This window comes from Triticum urartu, chromosome 1A (genome assembly GCF_056163025.1).
Source record: "Triticum urartu cultivar PI428250 chromosome 1A, HENAU_Tu73, whole genome shotgun sequence".
Lineage (NCBI taxonomy): Eukaryota > Viridiplantae > Streptophyta > Magnoliopsida > Poales > Poaceae > Triticum > Triticum urartu.
The window spans coordinates 527,400,863-527,420,859 of record NC_141873.1 but is presented as its reverse complement, the minus strand read 5'-3'; the positions used below and the strand labels follow the sequence as shown (position 1 = coordinate 527,420,859).

The 19,997-nt window shown below is 48.0% G+C and overlaps 1 pseudogene; it reads right to left on the bottom strand.

The window, feature by feature from the left end:
• The window catches only part of LOC125533048 (putative leucine-rich repeat receptor-like serine/threonine-protein kinase At2g19230), a 32,340-nt pseudogene that overhangs the window by 8,036 nt on the left and 4,307 nt on the right, over positions 1–19,997 (bottom strand).

The window sequence follows — 19,997 nt, the reverse complement described above, 5'->3', positions numbered from 1 at the left end:
CTAATGGCGCATCAGGTCGAAGTGCGCCATTACTAGTTGGCGCATCAGGCAGACAGTGCGCCACTACTGTAATTTTTTTATTCTTTTTTTTGCAAAACTACTAATGGCGCACTGTTTCACTGTGCGCCATTACTAGTTTAAACTAGTAATGGCGCACTATTACCCGGTGCGCCATTAGTATATATATTTATTTATTTTTACTTTTTTGCAAAACTACTAATGGCGCACTACCTGCAGGTGCGCCATTAGTAACCAGGGTTACTAATGGCGCATTTGCTGGTGGTGCGCCATTAGTAACCTGGGACCCCAACAAGATATTTTGGACAGCCCCTCACCTACCCACTCACTTTCCCCACTTCATTCCCTCCACCTCCTTCTCCAAGCTTTCGGCTGCCTCCTCCTCCTCACCTCATTTCCACCATAGATTCATCAAAATTAAGTGGTGAAATTACCTTTTTTGATAGGTAAGTAAGGGGAAAGCTATCTTCATGATGTAGATCTACTTTTTTTCTCCCTAACTCGCTCCAACAACGTGCACATGCACTTTTTGTGGCCTAGCTAGATCTATGTATGTTTGTGGTGTTGCATATATGTTTGTGTTTGAAGGTACCGGTATTTGAAATGCGATAGTTGCCAATATTTTGCCGGAATGTTTTGATACATTTCCGTTTCGGCGAGAATTTTGGCACTATGCATTCTTTTTGGTCCTATTTTTAGGGAAGGTCATGCCAAATTTTTTCTTGGTTCTAAAATATCGTTTTGCTCTACCCCGCAAGCGACCATGGTCCGCACGATGACTGAAGGCATCGTGAATAGGTTTTTGAGCTCCGCGAAGGCCGAGATGCTTCAAAAAAAACGAGACGGAGATAAGATGTCCGTGTCGAAGATGCAAGCTGAAGAGCCTTATTGCGGACCCGGATTCCGGGCAGGTGTGGGACCACCTGCTCTTGCATGGTTTCATGGATGGCTATCAGTGGCAAGGTGATGAAGATGACTATGAAGTCGTCCATGGGGGCCGGTCAAGAAATGAGGAAGGGCAACAAGACAAGTACCACCGCGGCGAGGGCGGGCGAGAAGACGAAGAATCTCCAGGACATGATCACGACGGTGATGCTGTACACAGTCATCATGTAGAAGATGTCATACATGATGATGAGGAAGATCAAGACGAAGGGCATGATCATGAAGATGAAGATGCCGGAGCAGACGACGATGGAGGCTGGGTGCAGGACCCTCATATTCAAGAGCTGCTTCTCAAGTAGACGGATAACGCAAGAGCTGCCGCCCGAGAGAAAGCCAGGCTGGATCAACTAGAGATAGATGCGGTTACTCCATTGTATGAAGGATGCAGGCCCGAGGATACCCGCCTGAAAGTAACGCTCATGGCTCTGGAAAATGAAGGTAAAACACAAAATGACCGACGCATGCTTCGACGAGAACATGTCATTCTGGCACGAACGTCTTCCCAAGGGGAACAAGTGCCCGACCAGTTTCGAGGAGGCGAAGAAAATCGTGTGTCCTCTGGATTTACCGCATGTGAAATACCATGTGTGCATGAACAATTGCATCATTTATCGGGACGAGCACGCGGAGTCTACCATATGTCCGGTGTGCGGCGTCACTCGATATAAGCAGAGGAAGAAAGCTCCTCGAAAATTGGTGTGGTACTTTCCGATCACTCCTCGTCTGCAGCGGTATTTCGCGGACCCTAAGGTAGCAAAGCTCCTGCGTTGGCACGCGGATAGGGAGGAGAAGAAGCGGGAAGATGACGGAAATGATCCAGAGATAAATAAAAAAGACAAGATGCTGAGTCACCCTAAGGATGCGAGCCAGTGGCAAGCGTTGAACTTCGAATACCCAGAATTTGGGAAGGATCCAAGGAACATCGTGCTGGGCGCGAGCACCGATGGAGTCAATCCGTTTGGCAGCCAGAGAAGCACACATAGCACCTGGCCTGTGTTTGTGTGGATGTACAACCTTCCCCCCTGGTTGTGCATGAAGAGGAAGTACATTCACATGAGTATGCTAATTGAAGGGCCGAAACAACCAGGGAACAGCATCAATCTGTATCTGGGGCTGCTGAAAGAGGAGCTAGACACGCTGTGGAAAATGCCAGCCAATACGTGGGACACCACAGAGAAAGAATATTTCCCTATGAGAGCCGCACTGCTCACGACGGTGCACGACTATCTCGGTTACGGATATCTCGCGGGGCAGGTAGTCCATGGATTTTCTGGATGCGTAAGGTGCATGGATGACACAACGTATCGCCAGCTAGATAGAGATCCCGGGTCTTCGAAAACCGTGTTCATGGGACATTGAAGGTGGCTTCGCGACGATGACCCGTGGAGGAAACGCAAGGATCTGTTCGATGGTGAAACTGAACCCCGAATACGCCCGCGTACGAGGAGCGGCGAGGAAATAGACGAGCTGTTGAAAAATTGGAAAGATTGCCCACTGCCGGGAAAGAAGCAAAAGGCGCCAGAGCCGGGAAAGAAGCGAAAGGCGCCAGAGCTGCTGCTGAAGGTATGGAAAACGAGGTCTGTTTTCTGGGACTTGCCGTACTGGAAGATCCACCGTGTGCCTCACAGCCTTGATGCCATGCATATCACCAAGAACGTGTGCGAGAGTCTGCTCGGTAGCCTGCTCAACATGCCAGAGAGGACCAAAGATGGGCTGAAAGCAAGGGCAGACTTGAAATCAATGGGCATCAGGCAGGAGATTCACGCTAATGATGATGATGATGATGATGATGAGGCGAAGCAGGACACAGAAACTCGCCGCAAAGGCAAAAAGGCCAAGAAGACCGGAAGTGACTACCCTCCCGCGTGCTTCACTCTAAGTCAGGAGGAGATCGAGCAGTTTTTCACCTGCCTCGTAGGAGTAAAACTTCCTTACGGTTACGCGGGGAAGATAAGCAGATACCTAGACCCAGTGAAGCAGAAGTTCAGCTGGATGAAGTCTCATGACTGTCACATGCTGATGACGCAGATACTTCCAGTTGCAATCCGTGGGATCATGGACGCGCACGTCCGTGAAACACTATTTGGCCTATGCAACTATTTCGACATCATCTCTCGGAAGTCGATTGGCGTGAGGCAACTCAGAAGGCTACAGGAAGAGATCGTGGTGATACTATGCGAGCTTGAGATGTACTTCCCGCCCGCATTCTTCGACGTTATGGTGCATCTGCTGGTCCATATCGTGGAGGATATCATCCAACTCGGGCCGACATTCCTGCACAGCATGATGCCGTTCGAAAGGATGAATGGTGTCATCAAAGGATACGTTCGCAACATGTCACGTCCAGAGGGAAGTATAGCCATGGGCTTTCTGACCGAAGAGTGCATCTTCTACTGCACGGATTATCTAGGCATCGAGAACCCCGTTGGTCTGCCCGTCAACAGGCACCTCGGCAGGTTCGCTGGATGGGGTCACCGTGGGGGTCGCCGCGAAATGCATGTCGACTTCGAGGGTCGACTCGCCGACTTTGAAAGAGCAAACCTAGTCGCGCTACAACACATAGACGTGGTCGATCCTTGGGTGGTAGAGCATAAAACCTTTATTGAGAAGACGTACAATGACAGAGGCCAACAGAGGACGGACGGAGATATACTCAAAGAGCACAACTCATGTTTCACGCGTTGGTTCAAGCAGAAGCTTCTGTCGTACCCTTTACATGAGGATTCTTCCGCGGAAGAACAACTCATATTCGCCTTGTCACAGGGCGCCGAGCACAACCTAATGACCTATGAGGCGTACGATATCAACGGCTACACATTCTACACCGAGAACAAGGACATGAAGAGCGATGGTTATCAGAACTCCGGGGTAACGATGGAATCCTACACCGGTAACGACAAGGACAGATACTACGGAAGGATCGAGGAGATCTGGGAGCTGAGCTACGCTGGAGAGAAGGTCCCGATGTTCCGTGTCAGATGGGCCAAGAGCGTCCTAAAAGAAGACCGGTATTTCACCACCATGGTTATACCCAAAGCCAAATCCAAGACCGCGGGCGCAAATGTCACCGCGAAAAATGAGCCATGGGTACTGGCTTCCCAAGTGGACCAATGCTTCTTCATTACCGACCCGTCAAAACCCAGTCGTGTTGTCGTGAGGAGAGGCAAAAGGAAGATCATCGGAATGGATGGAGTAGCCAATGAGCAAGACTTCGACAAGTACGGCGACCCGAAGATCGAACATGACGACGACGATGAAGTAGCAGCACACACCACAAGAAGAAGCAGGACCACCCTACCTAAAGGACGTCCGTTCCACAGAAGAACTCCATTTGCAAAAAAGAAGGGCAAGAAGATTGTGAACATATAGCTAGCTAAGATCGATTGTATTTAAATTGTAGTCTTCATTTCTCGATTGTATTTCATGGGCACTTTTTGATATCATGAATATTTTTAAATTTCATGGGCACTTTTTGAATTCATGAGGACACTTGATCTCGATCTCCATCTCGATCTCGATTCCCCCCTCCATCTCGATCTCGATCCCCCTCCATCTCGATCCCACCCGCACCCTCCCCCGCTAGCTCCACCGCCGCCGACGACCCGCCGCAACCCTCCCCCGCTCCACCGCCGCCGACGAGCACCCGGCCCCCCGCACCCTTCCCCGCTCCACAGCCGCCAACGGGCACCCCCCGCACCCTCCCCCGTTCCACCGCCGCCGATGATGATATTTTCAAGTAACAAATTTGAACATATTTTTTAAAAAATTATTACTGTTTTTATAAAAAAATATTACTGTTATGATTTAAACAAGTTTGAACATATTTAAACACAAATAAATATCAAACAGCATTTAAAATGCATAAAAAAAATTGAGGAGCCTGGGAATCAAACCCAGGACCTCCTAGTGTGTGTTGCGTGCTGACCAGTCGGGCTAGTGGGGGGCTTCTGTTGTAGATAGGGTTAGGTTGTAGATAGGGCTAGTGGGCTAGATTAAAACAAAATTCTAATGGCGCACCGAGGGGTGGTGCGCCATTAGAATAGTCGTACTTATGGCGCACGAGGGGGTGGTGCGCCATTAGAACCCTCCCCCCACTCCACCTACTGCCCTCGCACTGTGTCCTCCCTCCCTCCCTCGCCAGATTCCCCTCGATCGACCACCGCCATCCGCCGCCGCCGCCGCAGCCGCCCATGCGCCCCCGCCATCCTCCGCCTCCGTCCGCCGCAGCCGCCCACGCGCCCCCGCCGCCTCCCTCTCCCCTTCCTCCCCCTCGAGCACCGTCTCCCCCCGAGCCCCACCTCCCCCGCGAGCGCCGCCCCCTCCGTCCCCTCCGTCCGACGCGCCTGCACGCCCTAGGGTTCCGGCTCCAAGGTGGGTGGCAAGGTCGACACGCCGCCTCCTCCTCGACGCGCCGCCTCCTCCTCGACGCGCCTCCTCCTCGACGCGCCGCCGCCCGCCGCCTCCTCGACACCGGCGCCCTCCTACGACAGCCTGCCGTTATCCCACATGTGATTCCTCACCTCTCCCCCCTTCCCCTCCTCCCCCTAGGCTACCTCCCGCGAGTACCACAACCCTCTTCCCCCGTGTTCTAGGGTTGGTGAATTACGCATCTCTATTAGTCTGTCTGTCGACTAGCTAGTGTACTGATTTTGGTATAATCTATCTAGCTCTGGTGGTGTTCTGGTTCTTGCTTGTTTATTCTCCTAGGCCTTGTTTGTTAGTGATCAGTAATGTAGACATTCTATGACTATTTTGCTTGTCTATTTACAGTAATGATTGTAGCTTATTCATGCTGGCCATTTCACTGCACTACAACTGGCATTGTTTTACATTCTAGTTTGTGCTTTAGGATGCTATTCATTGCCTGTGGAGAGTCTTGTATTTAGTTCCCTGTGTACTTGTACTTCCTATATAACTTTGTTGGCTTACAAATTACAATGCTAATACATCAGTGGTATCTTCTGGTTATTGCTTTGATACAATGCTTACAATGTACTTTTTTCTTACATAGTGAATGAAGCAGGGTATCACTTACAAGTGTTGTGCTCTTGCCAACTTTATTAGAATGTAGTGTAGCATCACATCCTCGCAACTTTATCAGTATCCAGTTTAGCACCACATCAGCTGTGCTTTGTTTATGTCACTGGTCTTAGTACAACATTAGTCATGTGTTGTCTTCGATGGGTCTCTTGTATGCCTCTTTTTTATATTTTGGCATATTGGCACCCAGTGAACATGTGTTGTTATATGGCAATATTATATAGTGGTGAAAGGCTCAGCTCTGTCTGACTAATGCTATGCAATGTTATAAAATGGCATCCATTTTGGGCTGAAAAAAATGTTATTTCATGAGTTGACAAACTATCTGCTAATACTTCTTCATTGTGAGTAGTTCCACTTTCAGTTTATAAGAAGTATACTATGCTTATAACTAAGCCAAATGTTTACATTATTCTTATTACTGTGCATGCTGTGATGTTCTAGACAGTTAAGTATTTGCAACCTGCTGCTAAACTAGATCATGAATATGTCTACATTACTGATCACATTGAGAAAGAGATGCAAAGATGATGATCAAAGATGGGCTGCTGTAGAACTGTTCTTCATCTTTACAGTGCTGTTGTATAGAAATATGCTGAATTTTCTGCTCTGATTGTTGCTCAAAAAAATTTAGCAAAACAATGGGGTCCTGGGAGACGCCGCTGCTGCTTGAGGCCCTTGAGAGGCCCTTCGTGTCGTGATGATTTTGCAGGTACCCCGAGAGGCCCTTGAGTTTGCCGGAATGTTGATTAACTTCCATTCCAACAAATTCGGGTACTCCATATGTCCCATTTTCAGCAAAGGTCATGCTGAAATTTTCCGTGAATTTTAGCATGACTTTGCTAAAAATCGGACATATGAGGTACTTGCTACTAATGCATGGGCCGGGGTATCTTAGTACTTAATTAAGTAGGATCAACTGCCCCTGTATTCTTGCTGCATTAAACCATAGGTGGCAATAGAGCCAAGTGATTAGGCCCAACTTAGAAATTCTCCTCAGCATCGATAAACCCTAGATGATAAACCCAACATAGGTGGCAATAGAGCCAACTGATTAGTGCCAAGTGATTAGGCCCAACCTAGGGTGCCTCGGCATCGATAAACCCTAAATGATGAAAACTTAGCATTTAGGGTTCCTCGACGTCGACAAACCCTAAATGATGAAACCTTGGCTTTTAGGGTGCCTCGGTGTCGATGAGAACCTAAATGATGTACGCTTAGACTTTTAGGGTGCCTCGGCGTCGACAAACCCTAAATGATAAAAGCTTAGCTTTTAGGATGCCTCGGTGTCGACAAACCGTAAATGATGAGACCATGATCTTGTTCCTTGACAATAAACAACTTTTTGACCAAACTTTTTTCCTATTTAGAGCGAAACATGGCCCACAACGATGAGGCCGGCGGTTCGGGTGGCAAGCAATTCTGGGAGCTGTCCCAGGAGTTGGAGGAACAACCTCACCGCTATGAGGACGCCGCGGAAGACACCGATCCTGACTACACAACCCCTAGTGGCGTCGGGGATGACACCACTGATGATGGTGCCGCCGAGGATGCCACCACTGATGATGGCGGCGCACGCACAGATGGCAGCCAACTGAAGAAGCAACGAAAGGACCGGCGCCCGAACGCGCTCCGCATCGTCAGGGAGGAATTTACTGAAGTGAACTCCGACGGGCAACCGACGGCGCCCAAACAAGTAGTCAAGGGGTACTCGGTTCAGCTCGGGTGCATTCTCGGAGCACCGCCTCGATCAACACCGAGAACCTAAGGCATAAGGACCGAGGGAATTTGCGCAGCCTCCTCTTCACGAAGTTGCACGAACGATACAAGTTCCCCGTTGAGTTTGCAAACACACGCCTCACAGGGAATAAAGTGAACAGTGCCGCCCTCACGAAGATGAGCACGGCCCTGTCTACTTGGAGAAGCACGGTGAAGGCAATGATTGATAAAGGTGATAGTTATGACAAGATCAAGGCGAAATATCCTTTGATGAGCGAAGATGACTACAAGGAGTTCAAGATCAAGTGCCAGAGCCCCGCAACCTCCGAATCAAGTCAGTGGGGGAAAGAAATGCGGCAGGTGAACTTAGGGGTCCACCAACTCGGTCCCGGTGGTTATAGAGTGGCGGAGCCTGTATGGGACAAGGAGGATGCGGAGCGTGCCGAGGAAGGCCTACCGCCCCGCTTCGAGAAATACAGTGACAAGCAGACCAGAACTTTCTCAGGGCCCGGTACAAGGAGGACTCGGTAACAAAGGAGCTGACCACGGATCCGAAGACCAAGGAGCTTGAGCTTGTTCTGGTAAGGAATACAGCGCCGCGTAATTAGCTCCATATGGTTGCACTCTAATTAATCCCCAATATTTCTAAATGGTTCACGTTCCTTCCGCAGGACAAAGAAAACCCCTTTGAATAGGGCGCTAAACGTAATGAAAAACAGGGATAAGCTCGATAAGCCGACGTCAGCTGGTCGTGTGGCCGGCAAAGGCTTGTCCACAAAATGGTTGTCATACTATACCGCTGGTGGGCGGAAGGAGAAAAAGACCAGCTCGGAAAGCCAGTCGCGCGAGGTTGAAGCACTCAAGGCACAAGTGGCGCGGATTCCGGAGCTTGTCCAAGAGCAAGTGCAACAACAACTTGGAACGACGCTCAACGCCATGGTGCCTGCGTTGATTCATGGGCTAACGACGTGGATTGCGGGCGGCCAACAGGGGCCTCCCCCGGTTCCCAGCTTCAGGGCATCACGGTAACTAAGCCTCTAGGCCGATGGCTTCATCTCCTTGCCTTTGACTGGGCATCCTTGACGCCCTACATGTTTTCGCAGGGCGCCGCCGACGTTCCTTGCACTCTTCTGCACTTCGTGGGCGTCGAGTTGGTCGATGTCGCCAAGGGCAGAATCGTTCAACCGGGCAACCCCGTGTTCCACGGTAATCCGATGCCACCCACAATGTATAGGGTTGAAGTGGTTCGGGTGCTGCCAGGCTGCGACGAGCTGTTACCTCCGATTCAACTCGCTGGGGCCGACAAAGAAGATGAGATGACCCTCAGCGCCTGCGTAAACTGGCCCCTGCTTTGGCCGAAGAGCCAGATTCGTTTGGGGGCGGGGGACACCACCCCACAGACAAGACCACCAGTCGTGTCGGCGCCAAGCCATGGCAAGAACGCCGCAACGCTACCGGACCTGCCGGACATCCCTATGGCACAGGATCTGGACAGCCCTATGGCACAGGATCCGGACGGCGACGACAACGACGACGGTACATTTACCAAAGTTGATAAGTACTTTGCCGAACATGGGTACGCTGACGAGTTCTGCGGTCCTCTTTCTCAAGAACCCAACCAAGACGACCGCGATCTAGCTGGTACGGTGGAGAAATCCAATTGCAACAGGCGTCGTCTAGCATTCAGTTCTCAGGACACGCCTCCAGCTCCCGCCTTCACCGAGCCTCAGATAGCTGAGGTGCGAAATATTATCAGCCCCAACACGCTCAAGAAGGTGGTCTGTGAGCAGAACTCGCTCCCATTACAGGAGATCAAGAAGAAGGGACGGAAACGAAAGACTAACAAGGGCGCCGGTGTGAGCCAGCCGGCACTGAGTTCGATCCGTGCTCAGGACGGGCCACCTTCACCTAAGGATATCTCGAGGAGGGTGCATGTGGCGGGTAGGGCGATGCTACCGCCAAATATGCTCAATGCTGCAACCGGTGCTATGCGGAGTCTGCACGACAGTGTTCTTTCTTTGGAGAAGCGGCGTCTCAGAGAGAAGGATGTGGCATACCCGGTTTTCGTGGCCAAGGTGCCAGAGGGCAAGGGCTTTGTGGATGGCGACATCGGGGGTACGATCGTCCTGCGGTTTGATGACATCTTTGCTATGTTTAACCTTCATCCGTTGCACTACACCTTCGTTCGGCTGTTTTCGCTGAGTATGGAGATGCGGATCATTAGAGACAAGACCCCGGACATCGTGATAGTCGACCCATTCTACATGCGTGCCAAGCACTTGAGCAGCGCTGGGGACCGCCAAGTTGCGAGTTCACACCTCGAAGGCGTCATTCTGGCAAACGCAGATAAGGATAACTTCCTTGTGCCTTACTTTCCCGAGTAAGTCATCCCTTAACCGCCTCGTAACATATGATTTCTTAGATTTCGATCGTTCTTTTTTTTTTCTAACATTGCGTGTTCTGTGCAGTGACACACATTGCACACTCATCCTCTTAAGCCCGAAATATTCCATGGCCACGTATTTCGACCCGAACCGTAACTCCAACATAGACTACACAAATGTCAAGAAAGTTCTTGATGATGTTCTCCCCGGCTACACCAAATCTGAAGGCACCTTCACTAGGGCAGTTCGTAAGTACGGCAAGCACATGTTCTCACACAATACGAAGTTTTGCTGCGTCAAGCAGCCGCCTGGCGGTCAGAAGGATGCCTACTACGCCCTCCATCACATGCGGGCGATCGTAAGGGACCATCATCAACTTCTGCTACCAAATAATCTCAAAGATTGGGCTGCGAGCTTGTCGGTAGTCCAGGACGCGGACCTCAGACAAGAATTCTTTCGCATCCAGTCGGAGTTTGCGGACATCATCCATCAAGATGTCCTTCATACCTCGGGGCAGTTCTTCCTCAGATATCAACCGTCCAACAGTGAGATAGATGAAACGCTACAAATGCAGGGTGACAACGACCGTGATTTATGACCATCACGACAGACGTCGGCTTCATCCACGCTCCTGTCCGATGAGTCGAGTCGAAAGTAGTGATGTGTAGTTCTGAAACATTGATTGGCTCATGTTGTAATTATACTTTAATGAATTCGTATGTCTCTTTGGTTTGGACAGTAGTTCAACTTAGATGTAATCGATGCTATTTATTAGTAGGACCATGAATCGTGCTATTAATGTCTTGCTTTTCTCTTTCGATCCTTTTGTTGCATACTTACATATTGCTTATGTATTGTCTGTTGTTTGGCTTGTGCATAGAGATGCCGTCGTATGTCGTGTACAAAGGTAAGGTTACCGGAGTCTACGACGACTGGGAGGAGTGTCGGAGACAGGTTCACCGTTTCAGCGGTAACAGTTACAAATGGTACACCACTAGGGCGGAGGCCGAATGTAGATACGCCCACTATCTAGCGGGAGAGAGGAGGGAGCGTTGGAGAAACCGGATGAAGACCAGTTTGATCGCGATGATGCTCATCGTGATGACCACAGCTCTCTTCTATGTGATGGTAGTTTAGATGATCGATATCGACTTGTAATGTGAAGGCAAACTCGATACTCACGGTCTTGAGACTTGTAATGTTTTATCTTTGTTCGGTCTTTTGAATTCGGAGACTAATATGATGAATTGTATTCGCAGACTAATCTTCTATTGTATTCGATGAATCTGATGTTGTTGTGTGCTGCTGTCTATATTCTGTCCAATAATATATTTTGTAACCTGTGCAAAAATCAGAAAAGCCAAAAAAAAACCTAATATTCATACTAATGGCGCACCACACAAGACACTAATGGCGCACTGTGATCATCACACTAATGGCGCATTAACTGCTGGTGCGCCATTAGAATGCCAAAGCACATGGGTACATATGGCCCCCTGGAAGGCATTCTAATGGCGCACTGCAGGCTATACTAATGGCGCACTACGTGGTGCGCCATTAGAACACCAGATACTAATGGCGCACCAGTGGTGCGCCATTAGAATTTAATTCTAATGGCGTGATGCCAGTGGCGCACCGGTAGTGGCGCACCGGTAGCGCCATTAGAAGACAAATTCGGTACGCCACTAACATGCCTTTTCCTAGTAGTGTTGATTGAGAACTCACGTGTGACATTGAACAGGAGGAACTCTAGTTCAGATAAGTGCATGATGATGATGTACCCTGGCGATGGATTGTTGGGTTGGGGCTCAGGGTCCCAAGACAACGATATGCCGCTTGAGACATTTCGTGGCTTCATCGCCGTCTGCATCACAGCTGTCGGTACCTCAAAGAGGCTGTCCGGTATGACCTTGCTCGTCGTCGATACCCCGGTATATGTTCCAGAGCTGACCACAGGCGTCCATATTCTGTCATGTGTATCGTCGGGATACCTGATCGAACGCGTTGGCGGTTAAAACATACACCCTTTTCAACCGTCAAAACGTGTTATATTTAGGAACAGAGGTATTACCTAATTAAGGTCATGATATGCATAGAAACAACATAGGGAAGTTTGTGATCGTCTTTGACTCACCTGATGACGTTGTTTTCATCAATCTGGCCGAAGTTGATCCTCTCAGAGAGCAGGAGCCCCTGTGCCGCAGTCACCTGCGGGTAGATCGTCTTTTTGAGCGGCCTGAGCTCCAACGAAGACATGAAGGGCGTCCCAGCGCCGGTGTTGATCAGGCAAACTTGCACGAAGTCGTCTGGCACCAGAAGGATGGCCTCCACAGACTTCTCCACATGCGGTTTTGAGATGTTCACGGTGTGCCAGTGGTTGACGCCGATGTGGAGGTCAAAGACAGGCGGCCGACGGAGGGCGTCGTAGTTGCCGTACATGAACTTGGCCCGGATGAGGTACTTGAGCCCGGGCACGAGGGAGCGGAGCGTGTAGCAGTTCTCCGCGCCGGCTGGGAAGCTGCGGACGGTGTACAAGCACTTGCACAAGGACGGCATTATGTAGTCGGCCGAAATGTTGCGGCAGGTGCCGGCGCCGTCGGTGAAGCCGGTGTCCGGGTAGTACGAGAGCTTGGTGGCCGTGTGCACATAGCCCTCCTCCCCCTGCAGTCCGCAGTCTATGCTTATGAATCCTGCGGTGCAAACAGCGCGCGATCGATCGAACACGCGCAGATATATGAGATAAATTGATGATATTGTGTGGACAAGGGCACAAAGTGAAATTGTACATGATGTACTGCGCCGTGATTTGTGTCAACCTGCGGTGATCTTCTACTGTAGTAAATTTTGAGAACGCATATAAGTACGTACCGTTGCTGTCAGGCTGGGCACGAGCTTGTAGTACGGCGGGGCGGAGCTAGCCTAATGCAAGGTATGCAACGCATACCCAATATTTTCTGCTAATTGTTTTCAGTATATATACCCGTATATGCATATATATCAAGCATGGCCATCATTTTACACCTACCACGCATGAAATTTCGACAAAGAAGCGATCCAGCGCCTCGCTTCGTTACCTGGGCTCGCTGGCTACACTGGGCCTTGACTTGGCCTGTTGGGTACTGCAATCATCCAGAGAGAGCTGATAGCAGCCTAGGTCTGGGAATCCCCAAAAAGAAAAAAAGCCGCCTAGGTCTGGGTAGTTTGCATCGCTAATAGGATATCAGCGCACCAGTACGTTGCTGATCGCCAGATCGCCGACGATCGATGGGGCATCCGGCATCCTCGCGTCGAATTGCAGTATCATGTGTGCTCGTCTCGCCTCGCGCTTGCCCTCGTCCTCGGCAGCGGCGGCACTCGTCCGGCAGGCAGCGATCAACCGCTAACAGCTGCGTGCATATCATCCCTCGGCTAATCGGCTTTCGCACTGTGCGTTTTGTAATTTCAATTTACGAAATTGCCAATTCAGTATAGGGGATTACATTTATCCCATAAGTTCATCGATTGATCTACATGTATTGGCGCTATCATTTGTCGCTTTGAGAAGGGGTTATGTAGAGTTCAATCTTGTTTCTGGCTATATTCTTGCAATATAAATAAAATATAGAAAATCTTGTTGCAACAAATTTAAAAATTAATTTTTAGTTTTCATGATTGTAAACATTTATCTCTTAAAGTGTTGCTTCACACTAAAAAAATTTTAGCTTCGCATACCCATGTCAGAATTCCTGGCTCCGCCACTGAGTACGCCTCCGGCGGCGAGGCTGAGGCAGAGAAGAAGCAGCCGTGGCCGCCATTGTTCGTGGCGTTGATTTACTAAAAAATTTCAGTGACGTGCGTACAACCTTAGTTAGCGTCTGTGTGTGTGTGTGTGTGGGGGGGGGGGGGGGGGGGGGGGGGGGGGAAGACAGCACGAAGCTTCTACGGCGAGTTGCTCAGGAGTGGGCCCTACTCTAGCCTGAATTCTCTCGCCACCACTTTTCTCTACTACTATTAAACAAGCAAACATATTTTTCTCTAAACGCACCCAAAAACACGTACACGAAACATCCAAGACAAAATACCACCTCACGATTCGATCCACCTAATTAGATCTAACCGTTAATAACCCTCATCTGTGTAGGTTTAGCAATTTAGAGAAGCGGACGAAACTCTACCATCTATCCATCGAGAGGACGAAACGTTCCGCTGCGAGCAAAAATTTAACTGATTCGCGTGATTAAAGGCCTGCATGCAGCGGCATGGCCCATGTTCAGCATTATGGCGTTCGCATGCATTCGTTCGGCCTGCCGAGGCGCATCTTCAGGAGAGGGGGGAGAATGAGAGGCCTGGCGGCGGCACAGGGCGTGCTCGCCGGTGAGCGTGCTCTCGCATCTGCCTAGCGCACGGGGTTGGATCGGGCGCTAGGGTTGCCCTGCCGCCGCCCACAGCAGTCAGGGGTTGACGGGAAGAAGCAGTCGGGTGGCGACGGAGGCGGCGGTGGTTCGATTACATCTATGCGACGATGACGGCTCGGCAGCGGCGAGTGGCCGATTCATCTCCTCGCTAGCCCCTCGCCCTTCAAAGGTTAAAGATCTGGCACCCTCTTCCCCCGGACGCCCAGAACGAGCGGCGGATCCAGAAAACCAGTTCGTCAAGATACGCGCATACACAAGTAGACATGCAGACAGCTGGATGGATTTTTCTTACAGGAGCACACACACATATGGAAAAGGCAAGCCGCCGGTGAAGATAGCTTCAGCCTCACCACCAAGGACGGAATCACGGAAAGGTCACCTTCATCCGAACCAACCGCGAGGACCATGCTAAGGTACATACATACATATACCAAGATCGATATTGACCGATGCTTGTGGTTGCAATTTCATGCCGTCACTGATGTATTGGTGCTCATGGTGAGATATGGGATAATAAGTGGAAACTTTTCACCGCTCAGTTCTTACCGAATGAATCTTTGTAAGTAATCTTTTTTCCCTACCCCCTCTTATATTTACAGGAAATTCAAGTGTGGTACACATATGAGTATGCTTTGCTTCCCTCTGTTGTACACATGTGGTTATTTGTTATCTCTGATTAAGAGAATCAAGGGCCACTACATTCTTGAATATTGAGACTGTGTTAGTTGGTTTAGGTTAAACTTGATAAATGCTATTCACTTTTTTTTCATCTGACAATTCTGTTGTACTATTGATTTTGACAGTTTTCAGGAATTTTAAGCCGTCTTTGGATTTTAGCTTCCTCAATCTTTCTGAATTATTTAATGTTAGTATGAGGTACATGTGTTCCCAAGATTAAACTTGAGAAATGTGTAGTTGACCACTTGGGTATGTTTGATTTCTTTAGTAGATGCAGCAACAACCACCATTGTCCATGATCTATACTAAAGATAGATTATTAATAGTGCAACATCTCTGTTGGTTCAATCAAATAGTTCAGCCTGGTCGGTTCTTACTAATATTTAAGCCACCTTCAATTTTTAGCCTGCTCGGTCATTTTGGAGTAGTTTCAGTTTTGGGTGCATGTCTTTAATAGAACAACAAACTTATTTTAGGTGCTAAAATAAACACTAAACGCCAATTCCTGATGGCGACTATTTTTAGAAAGACCATCCGGCTGGAGGAGATCCTTACTATCGATGTCAAGCCGGGGTGGAAGAAGGGCACGAAGATCACCTTCCTAGATGGAAGGATCCGGTTTTTCCGGTGCAGTTCTGTGTTTTAAAAAGTTATTGCGATGTAATTTTTTTTATTAACACTACAGCCCATGAAGTTATATTTATGGATATTTCATTTTTCGCATAAGATGAAGCACCATTTTATTTTTAAATATTTTCTGAAGTAAAATTTGTGAATAAACGGAATGATGTTTCAGAGGATTTGAATGGTTGTGACTTGTGGGGTCGCCTGGGAAGGCGACTGCGGCAGGGAGCAGCGGCACATCGGCGGACAACAACACATGTGTAGCGTGCAGCGGCAGCGGCTGCACGACCACGACGGAAGAGCAATAACGCGAATGAGGTGCAGGTGGGGGTAAGAGTAAGTATCACTTGTCATGTTTAACTCATGGCAACAAAGAGTAAGGATCACTTCACACTCACTACAGGAAGAATACTGCTATGACGATTATATACATATATGTTCCACTTGGTCACTCAGTTAGTATTAATTTCCTATCTATTCCTTTTTCTTGCAGACACGTTTTGAATCTAGACTTTGATGGGAAGTTCATCCGTATATGGGAATTATACCTTTGTATGCCTCTGGTTTCACATCATGAGCAGTTAGAAATTAACATGCATGGACGCATGTATGTGTGCTTTTGTGTAGGTTTACCTGCATTATTCCTAGACAAATGGAAGTCATATACTCCCTCTGTCCTTCGAAAAACATCTTGCTGGAAATTGTTTGATGGTTTCCAATGCAGACTAAAATTTGAGTTGATGTTGCCTTTTGCAATTATGTTAATCTCAGCCATAAGATTGAGAGAGATCAGCAGACATTAGATCTTTGAGTAAAAAGTAGTAACTTAGAACCTTTGGTGAACTGTAGAAAGTGAGCTTTCGTTGTTTGAGATTGTAAATAACATGGGATGGAGACTTGACTGCCACATAATTATTTTACACTGACCTATTGAACCATGAAACAACATTGCTGAACTTCAACATTTCGGTAAAAATCACATGGAAAATCGGCTACAACCAACCAGATTGTTAAATCCTCATGTGTTTTATACTGAACTCAAGAAGTGTGAATAAGCAAGAAAGCTTCTGAAGAGATCAGTGTATCATCGCAACTGCTACTACAATTGGCTCCTTTCCAAGCACTGGTAAGATCTTTCAACAGATCTTAGCGACATCTCTCTCTTCTTAAATTTGCCAGGATTTTATGTAGTTGCTTTTCTTCTAATAAGGTGCATCCTGCTTGCTGTTGAATTGTGCAGAAAGGCTACATTGTATTAATTTCTTTTTCGCATAGTTGATACAATTCATCACATTTTGTATCAACTGACAACTTTGAATCTTTGCGTCTTTCATCAGATCATGCTTTGAATTTGCACATGAATAACTAAAAGCGCCATGACATTACGCATTTCCTTCATTTTAGCCATTAAACTTACTTATGTATCCGGTGTTAATTTATCATTTCTTGTATATTCATCTTAGTTAGGAAGGGTGGCTTTGGTCATCCTAAATTTTGTGTGGGTTCTTTTTTCAGTCCTGGCTAGCTTTGCGAAACAATAATTATTATAATCCTTGATCTGCACATGCCCAATTTCCTTATACCGTATAGTGTCCCATTCTAGAATAGTAGCCTTTCTGCTCTGCTAAGATGTTGAAGCACGGTGACATTTTTAACTCATGTTTAATATTGACAGAACTAAGCATTAGGTAGAGAAAGGGTTGCTTGCATGCCATTCATGTCATAGAGAAAATGTTAAATTCCCTCTCTCCAATTCCTTACCATGAACCTAACGCTTTATTGATCTGTTTTTAGCTTCTAGATGTTCTAAAACTATATACACAATAGATACTGTTTGTCTGAACTGTAGTTTCACTCCATGAAAAGCTGAGATAAACTGAGAATGGGGTAAAAAAAATCCGACTCTTCCTGCTCGCAGGCGGTGCCCGCTATGGCATGGGTGGCTTTACCGCAGCCGCCGAGCCTTCAAATTCTGAAGATAACAAGCAGCTCGAATCCAAGAAGAAAACTAATTTAGTTCATCCAACACTCCTATTTTTTGTGCATCTTTGTTCCAACTTTGCATTGACGCCATGTCCACTTGGACAATGTTCATATGTTACTTTGATTTTCGCCCAAGAAAATAAACATTCTGAAATCTTTGTAGGAATAGACTAAATAGGCTACGCCCTTACATTCTTTGTGGAGAAGTTGTTCAGCCAGTCTATTGCCATTGATTTGTGTCATCCTAAAGTTTGAATTCAAAATTTTATACCTGCAAAATTTGATATGGTTTGATTGAGACGTGCGACGTGTGTTGCACGTACACACTTACTAGTACCCACGAGGAGGCCACGACTTGACCGGCTCACGAAAAAGTAGACTTTAGTTGACAACCGGGGCTGGAGAGTTGACACTGCCTTCTCTTGAAACAAGGTTTATAAATAACAATCATCACCAACAAAATTAAGTGTCGTACCAAAATAAATTAGTCTTTTAGGGCAACAACACAAACACACGAAAAAGAAACATAAAAGAAAAAGAAGAAAAGACCACAAGTGGTTGGCGGCGACGCAAGACAGCGTGAGACAGCTGACCCCCTCGGGGATCTTCACTGTTGGCTCACTCCAGGGGGGGGGGGGCGTCCCGAGGGGGTCAGCTGCCAAGAAACGGTGTCCAGATAGCCCACAAGTTGCATGCCCCACTCCACGGTCTCCACGGGCCAAATGTCCTTCAAAACAAGACATTCCAATATCCATTGTGGGTTGTTGTGGAAGCCAACACCGTCGAATTTGAGCAGATATTAAACACGTTTGGGAACTCGATACACAACAGAGACCCGCCCAGCCACGGGTCAAGCCAAAAGAGGTTCCACTCTCCGTTGCCAATGGAGACAGAGAGCCCATTGCAGATCTCATGCTTAATCCGCTGGGGATGGACTTTCAGAATTGGGACCCCTCCCTACACTCACAGGCAAGGAGGGGTGAGCCCTGCATATACTTTGCTTGAGCTAGTTGTAACCATGATGCTCCATCCCCACGAAGTGTCCACCACACCCATCTCAGTATAAGAGCCATGTTCATACAATGAGACGCAATAATGCCTATCCTACCAAGTCCTTTGGCATGCAGACATCGGCCGAGTGACCATATGGTACTTCTGCCGGCCATCTGCCACTTGCTAGAAGTACTGGGAAAGGTCTAGTTAGAACCCCTTCCAGCAGGATATACAACCCCATCATATACATGAAGAGAGTAGGGGCCAGTTCTTTTGCCAGAATCTAGGGATTCTCCCAGAATCCGACCCCTACCCAGCTTCTCCCAGAATCTTTGAGCCCCATTTGTTTTACAATCCTGTCTAATTAGACCCTAACTAGATAGAATTATAAAACAAATGGGGCTCAAAGATTCTGGGAGAAACTAGGTAGGGATCGGATTCTGGGAGAATCCCTAGATTCTCGCAAAAGAACTGGGCCTAGATAGGGAGGAGTCAATACAAACTGCCTTACTACCTTTGGGCATAAAATGACCACACTATGGCTCCGACCTAGATGGGGCCCGACCGATAAGCAGGCTGAACTCACTCAAGGTACCCTTGAATCAGACAGCGGCATCCTTAAGTATATAGTGTGGAAAGAGGACAACTTGCAGTTCAAGTTGTCCACAATCTGTTGTTGATCGCCATCCGAGTAGACCTAAAACCACAACGTCATTCTCATTGAAATTGATCTTAACACCATACATGGCCTCAAAGCATAGAAGGAGGAACTTGAGATTGATGACATCAAGGTCCGAAGCATGCTAATCTCCTACTTGATGTCGATATACTTCCCATTCATTCCTTCGTTTTTTTTAGAAAAGGAGGATGACCCCCGGCCTTTGCATCTATGAGATGCATGCGGCCACTTTATTGATTATTCTCGAGGACCTTATAAAATATTGCAACAATATGCCTGAATCCGTCATCTTGGCAACATATGCCACTACTCCTATCCATATGATGACGGGGTGCTAGCTGGGCCAAATACTCAGACCACTCACCCACTACAAGAAATCTGTTAATACGTGACGGATCTAGTCCGTCACAGATAAACGAAAAACTGTCATGGGTGTCCATCCTTGACGGATTTGAAATCCGTCATGTATATCGCGTCATAATTTGGTACCGTACTAGTCATGACAGATCTTGGCCGTCATGGATCTGCCCCAGGCCCGCC